At 40.7% G+C, this 19,108-nt stretch overlaps 1 protein-coding gene and 1 long non-coding RNA gene across 3 annotated transcripts in view; one reads left to right on the top strand and one right to left on the bottom strand.

The window, feature by feature from the left end:
- LOC106989350 (histone H2B type 1-A) overlaps positions 1–19,108 on the bottom strand; it is a 340,681-nt gene that overhangs the window by 307,706 nt on the left and 13,867 nt on the right. Inside the window, exon 2 of one of the 2 annotated variants that reach the window (XM_053223246.1) lies at positions 4,468–4,926. The exons of the other annotated variant lie outside the window; for it this stretch is intronic. The gene's annotated coding sequence lies outside the window, so the exon portion shown is untranslated. Of the gene's footprint in view, positions 1–4,467; positions 4,927–19,108 lie in introns of those variants that run through there. 2 annotated transcript variants of the gene reach the window in all.
- On the top strand, positions 394–4,455 carry LOC128315734 (uncharacterized). The gene is made up of 4 exons (XR_008298788.1): positions 394–2,676; positions 2,773–2,914; positions 3,098–3,221; positions 4,378–4,455. It is a non-coding gene; the product is annotated as an uncharacterized LOC128315734 (long non-coding RNA).

Raw genomic sequence — 19,108 nt, 5'->3', positions numbered from 1 at the left:
GGTTTGACCATACTCGTATATTTTCTACTTAAATAAAAATGAAACATATTTTTTTGTGTAATTTATCTGTGATTCAACTTTCTCTCCATATTTTCCAGAACTTTTCTGCCTTTTTGAGGAGGGGAAAAAAAAACCACCCATAGCCAGTACACACACACACACACTCCTGGAAACAGTACGATATTTCATCATCAAACATGATATTGGACTTTAGGTTGAGATATATTTGGTTCATGTTAAGAATACTGTTAGTGTTGTTTCACTAAGCACTGTTTTCTTCAGGTAAAATAAGTAATAAGTAGGTACATATGCCCTTTGAGCAAATTTTGAATTTAACACTGTTTTGGGTCTTGGGATTTTTTTTTTTTTTAGCACAAATGTTATTTAATATGAAAGCAAAATCTATGTTAAAATGTATGTTTTTTTAAATTTATGTTTTTAAAATTTAATAGTAAATAGTTAATAAAGTAACATGAGAGGTGAATGAGAGGGTTGGGAAGGGAATATTTGATCATGGCGCTATTGGACTACAATTTTTGCGGTCTACTCCTATTTGAAATTTCCATGTAAATTATGTACATTATACATACATATCCAGTTTGTTTTCTGGAAAAAACAGACTAATTATCATCAAGTCAATATTAAAGTGCTTTGTATTGAAAACTACAGCTCCCCTTCCTTGAGCAGTGGGCTTTAGGACATTGGATTGGAAGGCAGTGGAATAAATAATGTATTTGTGTGTGACTTAAGATGTAAAATGACTTGTGAAGAGAGGAAGGCTATTCTGAGGAACTGTAGCACTGATGTGAAAAAGATGAACACATATTTTCAGAAATAATTTGTTAAAGTAAAACCACCCCCAAATGTATGAATATCTTTCCACCAAATGTTAGTTCTTTTTTATTTAAGTTTTCATTTAAATTCTAGTTAATGTACCTGGAAGATTGGTTTCAGGTGTCCAATTTAGTGATTCAACACTTACATACATACAACACCGAGTCCCCACAAGTGCTGTCCTTAATCCCCATCACCTGTCTCCCCTGTGCCCCTCCCACCGCCCCTCTGGTGCCCATCAGTTTGTTCTCTGTAGTGTAGTTCTTGGTTCTCCTTTCTCTTTGTGTCCCTATGCTCGTTTGTTTTGTTGCTGAAATTCCACATATGAGTGAGATCATACGGTGTTGATGAGTGAGATCATACAGTATTTGTCTTTCTCTGATTTATTTCTCTCTAGCCCCATCCACATTGTTGCAAATGGCAAGATTTCATTCTTTTTTATGGTTGAGTAGTATTCCATTGTATATGTATGCCACATCTTCCTTAAGTTTGTTTATTTTGAGAGAGAGAGAAAGCATGAGTTGGGGAGGGGGGGAAGAGAGGGAGAAAGAGAGCATCCCAAGCAGGCTCCCCACTGTCAGTGCAGAACCTGACTCGGGGCTCAAACTCACACACCGTGAGATCATGACCTGAGCCGAAGTCAGGCACTTCATTGATTGAGCCACCCGGGCACCCCTATGTTACATCTTCTTTATCCATTCATCAGTTGATGGACACTTGGGCCATTTCCATAATTTGGCTGTTGTAGGTAATGGTGCTGTAAACATCAGGGTACATGTATCCCTTCGAATTAGTATTTTGTATTTTTTGGGTAAATACCTAGTGGTGCCATTGCTGGATCGTAGGGTAGTTCTACTTTTAACTCTTGTACTCTCAGTGGGAATGCAGACTGGTGCAAAAACGGTATGGAGTCTCCTCGAATGTTCGTTCTAAGAGAAGAATTGGGAAGTCTTTGCACCTGCCCATCTTACATATCAGTTCTGCCTCTACTACTCTGCTCCCTAGTCACTCCCCTCTCAGGTGAGATTATGTCAGAGAAACTACTGTCATGTGAGTTTATTTTAAGTAAGGCCACTTTCAAATTTTTAATAAAATGGCTTCTTTCTGAAAGCACAAAAGATGAAATCTCATTAAGGAAAAGTATCAGTTATGTGGCGTATATTATATGAATGTGATTTTACATCCACGTGAGCCGTAGGACCAAGCGTGACCACACTACACAGTACCTCTGATTTCATTACACCTCTTAACCACTTGTGGGGTCTTGCTTTGTCTGTGCTTTGGCTTCTCTTCAAATCACTAATCTTTTATGTTTATTTTCTGGATGGGAAGAGAGTACATTTTACCTACACAAATCTAAGGCCATTGAAATACAAGCTTGTCGATGTGAAAATTAATGACCAATGTATCAAAATTACAAGACAAAGTTGTTACATTCTAATATTTACCCAGAGCAAATCAGTCATATAACTCGTTTGACCGCTGTCTCAAGAGCCACGGGCCAGAACGAAATTCATTTTTATGGAGAAGAATGATGAATAAAACGGGAATAAGGACTAGGTCTAGGTTCTCAATAGTATTGGTGATGAATTGAAAGGAAATCTTTTGGTTTGGTGTTATAAGTCCCCTATTATACATTTCCCCAGGTTAGCATATACTGTTTCTTGGAAGGACACTCCTGACTAGAAGATACTTGGAGAAATTACACAGCTTGGAGGTGAGGGGACATTGCCATGTCCTTGGGGTCCTCCGCCATCGGGCACTTGAGCTGAAACTCATGCCTGAAAACCTCAGGCTGAAAGTTTACGTGCCTCCTTCCATTGCCGCTAATCCCATCACCATGTAAGCCCAGCTCCTTACATCATTGAAAGAAATGCCCTAAAATAAGGTCTCCCTGCCCAGCCATGACTAGCTACATATTTATTTTTCTTTCTCAAGCACTACATTGTTGTCATGGTGGCAGAACACTTGGACTTCGCTCCGTTACCCTAGGATAGCTCCACGGATGCCCTGACCGAAAAGATGACAGTGCTGCCCAAGACCCTGCTGGGTCAGCTGCTCTGCCCGCCTATAGGAGATGGTAAGTGGCTCACCTCCTACGCGCATCCTCTGTAGCCATGGGCATCAGGAGTAACTCTTTGGTGATGTTCTCAGTGAACTGCTTGGGGAGGCCCTTGTCCTTCACATCAAAGATTGTTTTTAGAGGACTGTGAATTTATCAATGAAAATGGTGATAAATGAAAATACCTCCTTTTACGGGCAGTCTCTTGCTGGGAATCAGTCAGCTGCTATGTTCTGATGCTTTGTGACTGAAACAGGCGTCATTGTCTATTACGACCTGATTGCCAAAGGAGTGCCACCATCTTGGAAGCTGGCCACCATACCAGGTAAGCAATGAAGTCATGGGAAAGGACGATACTGTCTTAGAGTTGACCATGGTTAAATGCTGTGCCTGGTGGTTTTGTCTAATAGTCCACAACAAGACATATGGTGGTGACAAGGACTGTTTCTTTGCAGGCTTTTGACACTAATGACAATAAAACTATCAGTTCACTATTGAACATATGATGCTGGGCTTTTTTTGTTGTTGTTATTGTTCACTCAACAATTTTTGGAATGTATCCCATTGTCCTCAGTTTACTAAGGATTTTTAACTTTACAGTACCTACAGCGAGCATCTTCAAATGTGTTTTTTAGTAACCATTGTTATGAATATGGTACTGTAGCAGGGTTGACTGACTAATTTGGTGAATCACCTTTATGGACGTACCAGTACGAAATCATCCTTGTGTTCTGGGAAGGAACCCTAGGAGGCAGTCCTCAAGGTCTCCAGCGGAAGATATGCCGCTTAAAGATCATCAGAAACCAAAGTGTTTTCAAAACAACTAAGTTTCCAAAATAAGGGCTGTGATTAATTATGTCTTCCTTGTTTATAGTGGCTCTGAATCACACAGTTCCTTGGTAAGACACGATGCATCTTTTTGCTGAATTTATTATTTACAATTTGGGACACACAAGCTGTGGCAAACCATTACAAGTGATGTCATAAACATCTGAGTTCTCCAAGTTGATTACGATTAATTCCACTTATTATTAGGGTTGCAAAATAAGCTTGTGAGCCCTCACCTCTGTCTTAAAGTCAAACATGCGACTTTTATTTCCAGGCAAGTCTTTTAGCACTTCCGAAGCCATCTTGTGCAAAGCACTGTTTCTAGAAAGCCTCTGAGGACTCGTTAACTGGAAGGAGTGTGGGAGAAAGTTTTTCAAGTAAAGGAAGATCTCTAAGGAGAAAAACTAATAAATGCCCCCTTGGGGCCCATGCGTTTTGGTCTTTAAGAGGTTTCAGCTGCACGATCAGAGTATTGTGAGCACCAAGTCAGTCCTCTCTGAAAAGAGGCCATATCATCTGTTTTGGCTACTTACATGATTGATACTCCATCAGTATGAGATACAAGGACTTGGAGCCTGGGAGAAAGCCTTCAACTTAGGGAAGTCTATAATGGGAATAACGAGTAGGTTTTGTTTCCTCTCTGTTTTCTCTAGTACAGGGAAAAGAAGTTCTTCCCATAATCCCTCTTCCCCTCAGGAAACATGTTAGGGTTTGAAGACAAAGAACAAGTGAGTGTTAAAAGGTTGTTTTTTTTTTTTTTGCTTCTCCCTGTCCTCTGTGCATGTATACTCAGGGGCCTCTCTCAGATGTATGGTTTTGTCAACGTGAAAAGTAAAAACACCCAGTAATTTTACCAGAAAAATGGGTTTATTTGGGAATAGCAGAGGATTTGCAATTTGGGACACACAAGCTGTGGCAAACCATAGGCAAGTCCAGAGATCAAAGGAGAGGAGTATTACTGTGTAGAGAAAAGGAGGAAGTCGGGATGGGCTGCTTTAAAGGAAAGCCCAATGGAGGAAAGTGAGGGTTCAGGGTGGTGACAGTTTCTCATTGGCTGAGTTGTGGCATTTTCTTATTGGCTGAGCTTGTTGCTGGGCAAGAAGAAAGTCTGCCTTCCTCCTGCCGGATTGGTAAAGTAGGTTTCTTCCTCTCCTTTCTGGTCTTGACTCCATTTTTAAATGAGGTTTCCTTTACTCAGTTTCCTAGTTTAGAGACAGAGATGTGCTGGTAAATGTTTAATGACTGACTCTGAGAGAAAAATAAGCACACATATATGTACATATATATATATGTACAAATGGTGTATAAAACATGATACTGCTTGAAGGTTGATGTAAAAATTTCGGTTAAATATTTCTTTATAGAGTTGTAGAAATCAATTTTAAGTTAAAATGCTTCTTGGAAATTCAGGTTAGACCTAAAACTTCAAATGAATTGCTATTTCTTGCAAAATAGCAATTTTTATAATTTTTATAAAATTATAGCCATTGTTATAATTTTATTGCCAACAGCAGTGTCACAAAATCAAACTGGAAATAACTGCTTAACTGCTTGGTTGCTATCCATTTCCATGACAAGAAGTCACACACACCACTGACCAATGAGTTTAGAGCTGGCATAAATGTTGGTTATTTTCTTTTATTTCTTTTTTTAAAATTTCACCGAATCAGACAAATGGGTGTTGGAATATTGCTCAGATGGCAATGACGTGAGCAACTACCTTGCGCAATCAGATACTGGAAGAATATTTGTTAAATACTTTGGGTTATTTACCCGTGTCTACGGATACATGGCTGATGCAGTGGCTACAGATGTATCCCACTTTTACATTTAATCCACATTTTCTACATGATGTTCTAGATGATCAACAAAACCTTAAATCTGAAGAGTCAACAAAATGATAAGTAAAGTTCTGATTTACAGCGCTAGTTGATTTCCATGGTGTAAAAATCCCACCAGGCTGATTTCTAGCTACCGGCCCATCTCTGAAATCAGAATTGGGAAGTTGTGCGCAGCATCATGCCGTTAAATGGCCCTCTGTCATTCACATGCGGTTGGTGAAAATAGCCTCAGGAGCACAGACGATAGTCAATGTTGGCAAATAATCGGGAAGTGGTGAGGATCTCCATCTGTTGTAAATTTAATTTACTTAATTGCAACTTTATGTAATTTAATTTTTTTAATAATGGTGCTGCTGGACAACAAGCTTGGAGAATCCCCAAAAATGTAACGATTGGGCCTCACGGGTAGCACAACACTGGCTCTGCGGTGACAAGTTGTAGGGATTAGGCCGCAAAGGTGACTCCTCGGTGCCTTGGGTGGGGTTCCTCTGTCTCCCTCACTGGACCTTGGCCTTTTCTCTGCATGGCATTTAGTGACTCCCTCATCCAGGCTCGGCTCTCATGGTCTTCTCCTTGGAGAAGTCAACCCAGTAGCTCTCATAGACTTCTGTACATATGTCTGCTGCAGCAAAAGCTTTTTTAAGACCTAACGATTACGTGAAATTATCTGCTTCGTTTATCTGTTCACTCCCCTATCCATAAGGTCCTTAAAAGGTGGTCTGGTTTGCCACTGATTTCCCAGGGCCAGGCGCAGTGTCTGTCACATGGGCATGCTCAGTAACCCTTGTTTGATGAGTGGGTGGATGACATTTTAAGTCCTTAACTATACTGATGTTCCGAGGCTACACCGTGTACTTCCTGGTGTATGTTTCCTTAATAATGCACTTGGTTCATTTTTATATGATTCTGTTTTGGGACTTCTGCATGTACTCTAGTATTTGAGCGTGCTTTCGAGTTTTCCTGTGCTACGTTTGTCTCGTTTTGATCAGAGTAATGTTAGCTCATAGCATGCCATAGAAGTTACTGTATTTTTTTATGGTTTATAAAATCTGGGTTTGTTCGTTGGTTTAAGTTTCTGGCAGAAACAGAAAGCATCTGACTAAGAATGTACCATCAGAGAATTATATTCAGAAGTCATTAGAAATAATGTATTCTTGGGGCACCTGGGGGGCTCAGTCGGTTGAGCCTCGGAGTCTTGATCATAGCTCAGGTCTTGATCCCAGGGTCGTGAGTTCAGGCCTCACATTGGACTCTGCGCTGGACACGGAGCCTACTGTATTTATTTACTTTTTATTTTCAGAGAGAAAGCAAGTCGGGGAGGGGCAGAGAGAGGGAGAGACAGAATCCCAAGCAGGCTCTGCGCTGTCCGCACGGAACCCGACGTGGGGCTCGATCTCACGAACCTTGAGATCATGACCTGAGCCGAAATCAAGAGTCGGCCACTTAACTGAGCCACCCAGGCACCCGAACGCAGCCTACTATTCTCTGTGTGACCATATTACTAATACGATACACAATTAGCTTTATTCATTTCAGTTTAATTTCAGAATTTGCTTATTTGCCCTCAGATTTCTTGAACCATTAACATGGCTCACATTTCCCCCCTTTTTACACACGGGCAGCACTCAGTACCCAATTTCTCTTTCTTTCTTTTTCTTTCTTTCTTTCTTTCTTTCTTTCTTTCTTTCTTTCTTTTCTTTTCTTTCTTTCTTTCTTTCTTTCTTTCTTTCTTTCTTTCTTTCTTTCTTTCTTTCTTTCTTTCTTTCTTCTTTCTTTCTCTTCCTTCCTTTCTTACTTCTTTCTTTCTTCTTCTTCACTTCACAATGTACCAAGGAGTTTTTCCTCTATCATTACGAGAAGGCTGGATCCAAACCAGATGAGAGTTCATCCATCTGGTGTACAGCAAGCCAATAAAAGCAGACACTGAGCTTTGACAGTGAAGAAAGATGGGCTATTTGTTGACATGGTGCCATCCAGGAAAACTGGAGCTAATGCTCAAAAGTCCTGAACTGCCCGATGGCTTATACAAGCAGCTGGGCTTAAAGGGTGAAAATTCAGGGTAAGGGGTAAGGGGGTCAGGGGTTTGGATCATGCTGATTGATTAGGGATTAGGGTCAGCTGAGATATTTCCTTTCTCTATCGTCTTATCCATTCTGGTGTCTCCCTTTCTGGTGTTGGTGTGACTGCAGTGAGATACTCGTTCTGCTTCGGGGGTCCTTGCAATCTAGGGGCCTGGAGAGAAACATTGCCAGCAGATTGCAGTAGTGACGTCATACCTAGAGTCCAAGGGCAGACGTTCTACATCCTGTGACTGTTACCAGGCTGCAAACTATTATTGTTTTTTTCTTACAAACGTGGCACGTTAGATTTGTTATCTCAGGCAGCACAGCATCCCCCCAGACTTTTTGGGGAGGCAGCTTTTATGTTTTCCCTGAGGCACTTTTACAGGATTTTTTAACAGTTACTAAGGGCTACGAGACTCTGTTCAGAGGCAGCTAAGAGCCATATGTGTATAAATCGTGGAGTCGGTGGGGGCTTGTATCCCAGTTTCAAGAATGATTCTCATTCATTTTTGTGGCTTTCCAGGTGCTCTAGTATGAGTCTGTCCTGGAGATTATTCACCGTTTCCCCTATGATGGACATTCACATTATTTCCAATATTTGATATCATATAATTATAATAATATAAAATCCGAATAATTATAATTTCCAATGTTTTGTGTGATAATATTTCACATTATAGCATATATAATTATAATAACTATGTGAACAACTTTGTACATTTTTGCTATCTCATATACGTGGAATTGTATTTTCAGGGTACATTCTTAGAAGTGAGAATTCCTGGGCCCAAGGTTAAGGCAGATGTGACTTTGTGAGATTTTACTCAGTGTCCCCACCATAGGTCTTCTATTGCTTTACTCTGCCACCAGCAAGGCGTACATGTGCCCGTGTGCCTGTGTCTCCCCAACATCGTCACCTACGTGTGTTGTACGATTTTTGACCACGTGAGAGGCAAGGAATGGCTTTTCCTGTATATTTTCTTTTTTACCTCTATACTTTTAATTTGCCCTCTGTTTTGATTGTAAATGAAATTATGTTCCTCTTTAAGGGCCATTTGCCCTGTTTTCCCCCTGTGAACTTTCATCTAGTTAAACAGGAAGAGCTGAATTTGTCAGGATGTTAACGTCACTCCGTCCACAAGTCTGGGATGCCGTCTTATTTATTCAGAGCTACTTTTGAGTCTTTTGGGAGTGTTTCAGTTTTTTTCCCGTGTGGGTTTTGCATGCAGACAGGTCAGTTTATTGTGGTTTGCTTTACTGCACTTCACAGGCACACATCTTTGCAAACTGAAGGTTTGTGGCGACCCTGCGCGGAGCGGATCTGTCAGCGCCATTTCCCTATAGCAGCATTTGCTCACTTTGTGCCTCGGTGTCGCGTTTCGGTAATTTTGCAATATTTCAAACATTTTCTTTGTTATTATATTTATTATGGTGATTGCGATCATTGATTATAATTCCCTGGAAGCTCAGATGATGGTTAGCCTTTTTTAAAAGAAATAAGCTTTTAAATTAAGGTACATCCATTGTTTTTTAGACATAATGCCATTGCATGCTTGATAGACTACGGTATGGTGTGAGCATAGCGTTTATATGCACTGGGGAACCAAAACATTCATTTGAGTCGCTTTATTGTGATACTGGCTTTATCCCACTGGTGTGGAACCAGACACACAAAACGTCTCTGAGGTATGCTTATATATTTCTTATGAAATTTGCTCCTAAGTAGTTTATATGCACTATTTTGTGTCTTTTAAAAATTTGGTCTTGGGGTGCCTGGGTGGCTCAGCCGCTTGGGCGTCCAACTTCGGCTCAGATCATGATCTCACAGTTCATGGCTTTCTGCCGTCAGCACAGAGCCTGCTTTGGATCCTCTGTCCCCCTCTCTCTCTGCCCCTGCCCTGCTCTCTCTCTCTCAAAAGTAAATAAACATTTTTTAAAAATTTGGTCTTTTTCTTTTTTGTTATCTTCTAAATGGTAATACTTATAAATATTGCTATTGATTTTTGTGTTCATTTCGTATCCTGCCACTAAATCATCTTGCTTTTCACTGGCTCTCTTGAGTTTTCTCCAAGAAAATTCTGTAGTACTGTTGTCTACAGAAAGTAAAACTGTGCCCTTATTCTTTCTGATTCCTGGACTTCTGTTTTATCCGTTTCTGGTGCTCTTCTGGAGAGCGTTTATATAGCACTTCCGTATGTTAGTCAGTGTTCCAAGTACTTTACGTACACTTATGCTGTTAATTCTTGCAATAGACCTGCCATTATCCTTGCTTCACAGAGAGATTAAGCAACCTACTTATAAGGAGTTGGTGTCAGGATTCCAGCCTTGAGCCTAGCTGTTGGGTTCTCCTCATACCCTCCATCTTTTAGAAAATAAAAGTTTCCCTTAAATTTTCTGTATTTTCCTTCCTCTTGGTTCAACCACCTCAGCATTCTAATCTTAGCTTGGAGTCGAAGCAAAAGCAAATTTTCTTTTATTTTTTTCTTAATAGCAGTGCTCTCTTAAGGAATGTCACACACGGCTTCAGACTCTGCGTGAACACTTTCTGCTTCAACTGTCTTTACCTTAAAGCCTTTGAATGCGGGGGTAAGTCTGGGGCGAGTAGGAGAATGGTGCTACTCTTTTGCTACCGATTGTCCCAGCATTTTTCTTTTATCTTTTTTTTTTAAGTTTATTTATTTATTTTGAAAGAGAGAGAGTGTGTGAACACGAGCAGGGGAGGGGCAGGGAGAGAGAGAGAGAGAGAGAGAGAGAGAGAGAGAGAGAATCCCGAGTCAGCACAGAACCAGACGCAAGGTTCCAACTCCCAAACCATGAGATCGTAACCTGAGTGGAAATCAAAGAATCGGAAGCTTAACCAACCGAGCCACCCAGGTGCCCCTGTCTCAGCATTTTTCAAATTGCAGTGTTCTGCTGTGCCTTGAAATCAATTTAGTGGGTACCTAGAGCATATTTGTAATGAGAAGGGTTAGAACAGGATTAAAATCTATTCAGACAGCCTTAAGTTTCGAGTAAAACCCATTCTCCTAGATTAATTTACAGGAAATATATTATTTATTATTAATAATTATATATAATTATATAGTAATTAATTTACAAGCGAACATATTAAGTGGACTGATTTATTGAAATGTGTATTGTTCTTGGGAATCAAGCTCTTTCTCTGAAATTGGGTGCACGGCTCTGAGAAAGAGCCTTTGGTGTTTGGTTTGCTGTGGTCTCCTTTTCCCAGAAATGCATATTCCTCGCTGGGCTTTACTGGCTGGAGACTCGGCTACACCTGCCTCTGCAGTGGTGGTCCCTGGTGTTCTTGGACGGTGGACAGGGCTGCACGGTGGCTGCCAGGTCAGGCAGGACGGTGTTGGCCTCGCAGCTGTCACGCCGTGGGCCAGCTCCATCCTCCTTCCGGTCAGCCTCGCCTACCTGCTTCCCACCTTCAAAAACAGAGAAAACAAAAATAAGGGCACTTAAGGCTCAACGGAGGGAAGGATCCTCAGGCAACTTTGGGTGCGGAAATGGAGCGCGCTTGGTGCTCTGATTGGCTGAGGTCGGGTAGGCGTCTATCCAACCAGAGAGTCGAACGGGCAGCCCTGCGTTTACGTGTGTATTCTGTTATTATCGTTTGTCCAATCAGACCTGGTTGTCTCAATCCGCATTTGAATACGCGGACTGTAAATACCCGCCTTCCACTGAGTCCCCAAAAGTGATGAGGCTGTCTTAGCAACTTGCGTTCTTGTGGCTGATTCTCTGCGAGGTTTTTGTGAGTCTCTGGGGAAGGCGATGAGGAATGCGAGGGCCGCCACCGTCGACATCACAACAGGAGTTTTGTTTGTTGGGCCCGACCCCAAAGCAACTTTGCCCTAAAGGTCAGCGAGGGTAGTGGGCGCCGAGTCTCCCGGGGAATGGGGCAGTGGCAGGAGGCGGGGAGCCTTTCTGCTCCCCGAGGGTCGTGTTAGGCAGTTTCACTAGAAGCGAAGGCTTTCTACAGACCTGGAAGTTCTTTCATCAGATGGATGTTTCCTGTGTGATGACCACCGAAGACACCAGCTGGAAATAAGCACCGATTTATACGCTATAATTTTATTTTGAGATATATACATGAAATCATATCATCTGTAATCTTTTAGGATTGGCTTTATTTTGACTGTGCATAATTCCACAGAGGTGTACCCAGATTTTTGCATGTATAGGTCGCTTTTTCCTTTTTGTTGCTCAGTAGCGTTCCGTGGTAGGGATAAACAACAGCCCGTTTAATATTCAGCTATTAAAGGACCTTTTAGGTCTTTGTGTAAATGTAAGTTTTCATTTCTCTTGGGTGAATGCTTGGTAGTGTAGTGTGGGATCATATGGTAAACATACATTTCGCTTTTTAAGAAACTGCCAAGATATTTTCCAGTGACTGTACCATTTTATTTTCTCACTGGCAGCATATGAGACATGGAATTTCTCCACATTTATGCCAGCATTCAGTGTTGTCACTATTTTTTATTTTAGTTGCCTAATAGGTATATATTGGTATCTTATCATAATCTGAATTTGCAGTTTCCTAATGGTCATTAATGCTAAAGGTTATTAATTTCCATGACTTTTGCCCATTTTTTAATGGGATCATTTGGATTTTTTGCTGTTGAGCTTGGAAAAGTTCATACCCTCTATTTTTTTTTTCTTTTTTAAATAGACTCCACACGTAACGAGGAGCTTGAATTCACTACCCTGAGATCAAGAGTCACATGCTCTATGGACTGAGCCAGCTAGAGCTCCAGAAAGTCTTAATATATTCTAAATACAAACTTTTTGTCATGTGTATAGTTTGCAGATATTTTCTTTATGTGCATAGCTTCTCTTTTTAAACTTCTTTGCAGGACTTTCCACAAAACAAATGTCGTTACTTTTGATGAGATCTACCAATTTTTTTCTCTTCTGGATGATTTTGGTTTCATGTGTAAGAACTTTTTGCATAGTTCCAGATCCGAAAGATTTTTCTCTTTTTTCTAAAAGGTTTACAGTTTTACATTTTACCTTTAAATCTACCATCATCAGTTTCAAGTGAATTTTTGCAGAAGGTGTGAGGCTTAGGCTGAGTTTCATATGTTTGCCTGTTGGTCTTTGTTGAAAAGAGTATGCTTCCTCCCTTAAATTTCCTTTTCATCATGGTCAAAAACTACCCGTGTTAGGGTAGTTGGCCCTACCCGTGTAGGACTATTTGTGGGTTCTGTTTTATCTATCCCTTCCTATTACTATACAGTCTTGATCACTGTATTATATAATAAGTCTTGAAATTGGGGAGAGCGATTCCTCCCACTGTATTCTTTCTTTTCAAAATCGTTTGATATTCTGGTTCAGTTATTGGTTTTAGGAATTTTGTTTTCTTTTTCTTTTTTTGTAAATTCTTTGTGATTTTCCACATAGACAATCACATTGTCTTTAAACAGAGGGAGTTTTATTTCTTCCTTTCAAATCCATAAGCCTTTAATCTCTTTTTCTTGCTTCATTGTACTATGAAGGACTTCAGGGGTTGAATTTATAATTTTTTTTAAATGTTTATTTATTTTTGAGAGAGAGAGAGCATGAGCAGGGGAGGGGCAGAGAAAGAGGGAGACACAGAATCCGAAGCAGGTTCCAGGCTCCGAGCTGTCAGCACAGGGCCCGCCCGACGCGGGGCTTGAACCCATGAACTGTGAGATCATAACTGAGTAGAAGTCGCATGCTTAACCAACTGAGCCACCCGGGTGCCCCAGGGGTTGAATGTAATGGTGATAATGAACATCTTTGCCTTGTTCCTGATCTTACTGGGAAGCACTGAGTCTCTCTTCATTAGGATGACATTACCTGTAGAATATTTGTAGATGTCCTTTTTCAGACTCAGGAAGTTCTCTGCTATTCCTAGTCTGTTGAGAGTTTTTAATCAGGAAAGGATAGTGACTTGTCAGATGTTTTCTCTGCATTCATTACTATGATCATAGTTTTCTTCTTTATACTCTTAATATGGTAGATGACCTGAATTTTGAATATTGAACCTGTCTTGCATTCCTGGTCTATATACATTGTTGGACTTGATTTGCTATTATTGTTTCTGTGTTCATAAGGGATATTGGTCTGTAGTTTTATTTTGTACTGTTTTTGTATTGTTTTAGTATTGGGCTAATTTTGGAATCATAAATGGAGTTGGAAAGTATTTTTTCTTTCATTTTCTGGAAGAAATTGTGTAAAATCAGTGTTATTTCTTCTTTAAACATTTGGTAGAATTCTTTAGTGAAACCATCTGGGTCTACAGATTTTATTTGGTGAAGGTTTTTCGTTACTATTTCAGTTTCTTTAAAAGATATAAAAATATTCAATTTTTCTAATTTATCTTGGGTGAATTCTTCTGGTTTTGTGATTGCTTGTCATATTACCTTATCATTTTAATGGCCTGTTACATCCCCTGTTTTAATTCTGAGATTCACTAATTTGTGTTTGCAAATTGTGCCTTCTCTCTTTTATCATCAATCTTGATAGAGCTTCTCAACAGTATTGATTTTTAAAAAAAATATTTTTTTAACGTTTATTTTTTTTAAGAAACAGAGACCGAGCATGAGTGGGGAGGAGCAGAGAGAGAGAGGGAGACACAGAATCTGAAGCAGGCTCCAGGCTCTGAGCTGTCAACACGGAGCCCGACTCGGGGCTCAAACTCACGAACCGCGAGGTCGGAGCCACCCAGGTGTCCCTATATTGTCCCTTTTTAAAGACATTTTGTTTCAGTAGTTTTGCTGTTGTTTTTCTGTTTTTAATCTCATCGAGTTATCTTCTTATCTTTCTTTTTGCACTGAACTTTGCTTTTTCTGTATCTTAATGTAGAAGTTTGTAGTAATGGTTTGAGAACTTTCTCCTTTTCTTTTTTTAAAAATTAAAAAAAAAATTTTAGAGAGCATGCACACACATGCGTGAGCAAATGGGGGAGGGGCAGAGAGAGAGAAAGAATCTCGAGCAGGCTCCACACTCACCTCAGAGCCAACACGGGGCTCCATCCGACGACCCTGGGATCACGACCTGAGCCGAAATCGAGAGTCTGGCCCAGGCACCCTGAACTTTCTCCTTTTCTGATATAAACATTTCGTGCTGGATTTCCCTTTCTTTTAACTGCATCCTACAATTTTTTTAAATTAAACTTTGAGATAACTGTAGGTTCACATGCAGTTGCAAAAAATATTACAGACACCACGTAGTTTACTCAGTTTTCCCAAAAGTTACGTCTTGCAAAACAGTACAATGTCACAACCACAATGTTGACATTGATATAGTCAAGTATAAAATACTTCCATCACAGCAAGGATCTCTCATGTTTCCTTTTTTAGCACAGACACTTCTCTGCCACCCACACTCCCTCTCAACTCTTGGGCCACGAATATAGTCTCAGTTTCCGTAACTATGTCATTGCAAGAACGTTTCTATAAATTGAATTATACAGGAGGGTAATCTTTTGCAATTGATTTTTTAAAAACAGACTTTATTTTTCAACGCAGTTTCGGGTTGACAGAAAGATTGGGCAGAAAGTGCATATATCTCGTATACCCCCTCCGCCTCTACATTAGTGTGGTGCATTTGTTACACTTAATAAACCGCTAGTGATATATTATTATTAACTAACGTCCATAATTCACATTGGGGTTCACTCTCTGTCGTGCAGGTTTGTGTGTCTATGGGTTTTGACAAACGCGTGAGGTCCCATGTCCGCTGTAGAGTATTACGCAGAATGGTTTCCTTGTCCTAAAACTTGCCCGTGTTCAGTCTGTTCGTCCCTGCCCCCTCCCACCGCCAAAGCCTGACAACCACGGCTCTTTTTACTGTTTTTATAGTTTTGCCTTTTCCAGGATGTTCTTAGACTCCTGCAGTCTGTTGCCTGTTCAGACTGGTTCCTTTCACTCAGCAATATGCTTTTAGGATTCCTACTGCCTTTTCATGGCTTGATAGCTCATTTCTTGTTTTATCACTGAATCATACTTCCTTATATGGATGTACCATAGTTTATTGCTCCAGCCACCTATTGAATTGAATTGTGAATAAAACTGCTATAAACATTTGGGAGATAGATGTATATCTTGCTGGATCCAATAGAAAGCTAACATTTACTTTTGTCAGCAACGGTGTCTTTCAAAGTGGCTGTGCAGATTTTCACTACAGCCGGCGATTAATGGTCATTTCTGTCATTCCAACCCCTGGCCACAATTGATGGTGTCGGTCGGTGTTTTGGATTTTGCTCATTCCAGTAGGTATATAGTGGTATCTCATTATGGTTTTAATTTGAAATTCCCTAATGACATAGGATACTGACAAGTGATAGTTCATGTGTTTATTTGCCCTCTGTGTATCCTTTTTGGTGAAAAGTCCCGTCATGTTTTTCATCCGTGTTCTATTTGGATTGTTCGGTAATTTTTAGGGTAGAGTTTCGGAAGTTCTTTATATATCCTAGATGCTAGTGCCTTGCCACGTGTGTGTTTTACAGCTATTTTCTTTGCGTCGATAGCTTGTCTTTTCATCCCCTTAAGAGAGGGTATTAGTTTCTTGTGGCTGTCATAGCAAATGATCACTTCTTTAGTTCTAAATTATTCTTCTTTAGTTCTGGCAGGAAGAAGTCAAAATCAAAGTGTTGGTAGAATTGGTTCCTTTATGCTCAGAGAAAGAATCTGTCCCGTGCTTCCCTCCTGGTTTCTGGTGGCTTCCAGGAATCTTCGGCGTTTCTTGGTTTGAAACCATATTGTTTTCATCTCTGCCTTCGTCTTTCACATAATCTTCTCTTCTCTGTGTCTTCTCTTTGGTCTCTTATAAGGACACTTGTTATTGAACTTAGAGACCCTTCTGGGGCCCTTAAGATGATAGGAGATCCTAGATTGCCCGGAAAGAACACACGTACCAACCTAGAATCCAAGCAGAACGTGAATGGCTGGGATTCAGGAGAATCAGAAGAAAGATGTTAGGAATGAAATGACTTGACTCTTATTTAATTTATAGATATGTTCGTATGTATATGTAAATATATATGCATATATATATTTAATTTATATATTTAATTTCTCTGTGATAAAGGGAGAGGAGATTCATTTGGGGATTCCCAAATTTTGCTGCCAGATTTTAAAGGGAAACTGTCATTGATCCAACAATATTGTTATTTTCCAGGGAATGCAACAAGTTTGTTCTTATTTTCAGCATCGTGTTATTTGGGTGTCATTGTTACATGATGGTCATATATTATTGCTTGATTAACACACTGTGTAAGAACATCCAGTAGTTTAAGATGGGAAGAAAATTATATGCCACTTTTATTTCTACTAAGTAGAAAGTTAAATGTGGTCCAGTTCTGGTAAATACCAGGATTTCAGAGGACTCGTGGGGCAAGGGAAGAAACTATAAGTGACAGACCGGCTTATGTCACTGCCCTCATCTGGATTCTAGCAGCACAGGATAGGATTGGGTTGATGACCCCATAGAATAGAGTCACAACGTTCTGTCGATCCAAAAATAGCCTCAGACGGCCAGCCATACCCCATGTTGGCGTTAAGTTTTCTTAATTGCCTTATACTATTGGAAGAAAGAGGAAAATTCCATCCCTTAGCTAACATTCATGTTGTTTCTCTGCCTCTTCTCCCTTATTCGCCAGTTATCTCTCAGTGATACCCTTGATTAAAAACAAGGCCATTTCAGGGGCTCTTGGGTGGCTCAGTTGGTTAAGTGTCTCTGACTTTTGATTTTGGCTTAGGTCATGATCTCAAGGTTTGTGCTCATAGCACAGAGCCTGCTTGGGATTCACTCTCCCTCTCTCTCTGCCCCCACCCCCTTCAAAATAAATACGCTCCTGGGTGGCTCAGTCGGTTAAGTGTCCGGCTTCAGGTCAGGTCACGATGTCGCAGTCCGTGAGTTCAAGCCCTGTGTCGGGCTCTGTGCTGACAGCTCAGAGCCTGGAGCCTGCTTCGGATTCTGTGTGTCCCTCTCTGCCCTTCTCCTGCTCTCTTTCTCTCAAAAATGAACAAACGTTAAAAAAATTAAAATAAATACATAAATAAATGCACATTGAAGTAAAAAAGGCCATTTCATTTCACCCAAAAGAGTACTGTGATGAGGGTCCAGGATTAAAGACCAAACGCATTTAATTGACCATGGTGCTGGAGATAGGATTTGTGCTGTACCACATGAATTTGCCAGACAAAAATGTGCTTGCAAGTGAAAGAAACCCATCACTGAAATAGATTAAGTACGGAGAGGGAGGCATTAAGGGCCTTCTGCTGTGGTTACCCTGAGAACGGAAATCAAGGCTGCTGGGACTGACACAGAAACATAGACATCCTCTATTCTCTTTCAGCAGCCACACATTTTTTTTTCTGGTGTCACCTTCATTTTGTTAAATTTCTCTAAGAGCAAGAGAGACTCAGCCAGTGGCATCTCCGGATCAAGTTTCTAAAGTCTTCAGACTGCCCTGCAGCCCTCTGGATGCGTCCCTTCACACTCCAGGCTGGAAGTCTCAGGGAACATTCTTAGTGGCTCAGCTCAGGCAGCATTGCCACTCATTGCGGCTCAGAGAGTGCGCTTCCTTTACTGGCGAAATCTGCAGGCTGTGGCTGCTTTGGCCGTTCTTAATCATCCCAGTGTTCTGCACAGCAGGTTGTGAACCCTTCATGAAGTAGGAGATGCCAGGAAACAGTAGAACAAAACAGAATGATGGAGAAGAGCAATCTCAGAATCCTTCCACAATGGTGTGCTGTTTCTGAAATCTTTCCTTGTAGTTACTGGTATGCATGTGTATTTCCCAGTGTGACCTCGGTCATAATATAAAATGTATTTCTTTTTTTCATTAAAACAATATTTTTAATGTTTATTTTTGAAAGAGAGAAAAACACACAGAGTATGAGCCAGGGAGGGGCAGAGAGAGGGAGACACAGAATCTGAAGCAGGCTCCAGGCTCCGAGCTGTCAGCACAGAGCCCGATGTGGGGCTCGAACCCACGAACCGTGAGATCGTGACCTGAGCTGAAGTCGGACACTTAAACGACTGAGCCACCCAGGTGACCCTGAAATGTATTTCTTAATGTGTGTTGTAGTAAAAAGAATTGAATATAAATGTGCATATTTGAATTTTATCAATGCTGTCATTCCCGGATTACATGCTTGTGTAACCCGTTAACTCGTAGCGGTGAGGCGCTTCCCCTTGTTTGGACTGTCTCCTAACCTTTGAGCATGATTGCTCATTTAACCCCTGTGCTCTTCGTTCGCCCCCTTCGATGGTGATCAGGTATATTTACTTCCACTTCTGGGCTTCAGCATCAAGCCTTCTTTGTCCTAGTTCCTTCCCAGTATCATTTGTCTTTAATCCCCCCCATGCCCCATTTTTCCACAGCCCGATTCCAGTGGAATATTACATTTCTTTGACTAAGTGCTTGCTCTGGCTTCCTGACTTCATAAATGAGAGACAGCCAACATTCACCAAAAATGTCTTATTTATTTTATTCATTA

Source organism: Acinonyx jubatus, chromosome B2 (assembly GCF_027475565.1).
Source record: "Acinonyx jubatus isolate Ajub_Pintada_27869175 chromosome B2, VMU_Ajub_asm_v1.0, whole genome shotgun sequence".
In the NCBI taxonomy this organism is placed as follows: Eukaryota; Metazoa; Chordata; class Mammalia; order Carnivora; family Felidae; genus Acinonyx; species Acinonyx jubatus.
This window is presented reverse-complemented; position numbering and strand designations above follow the sequence as displayed.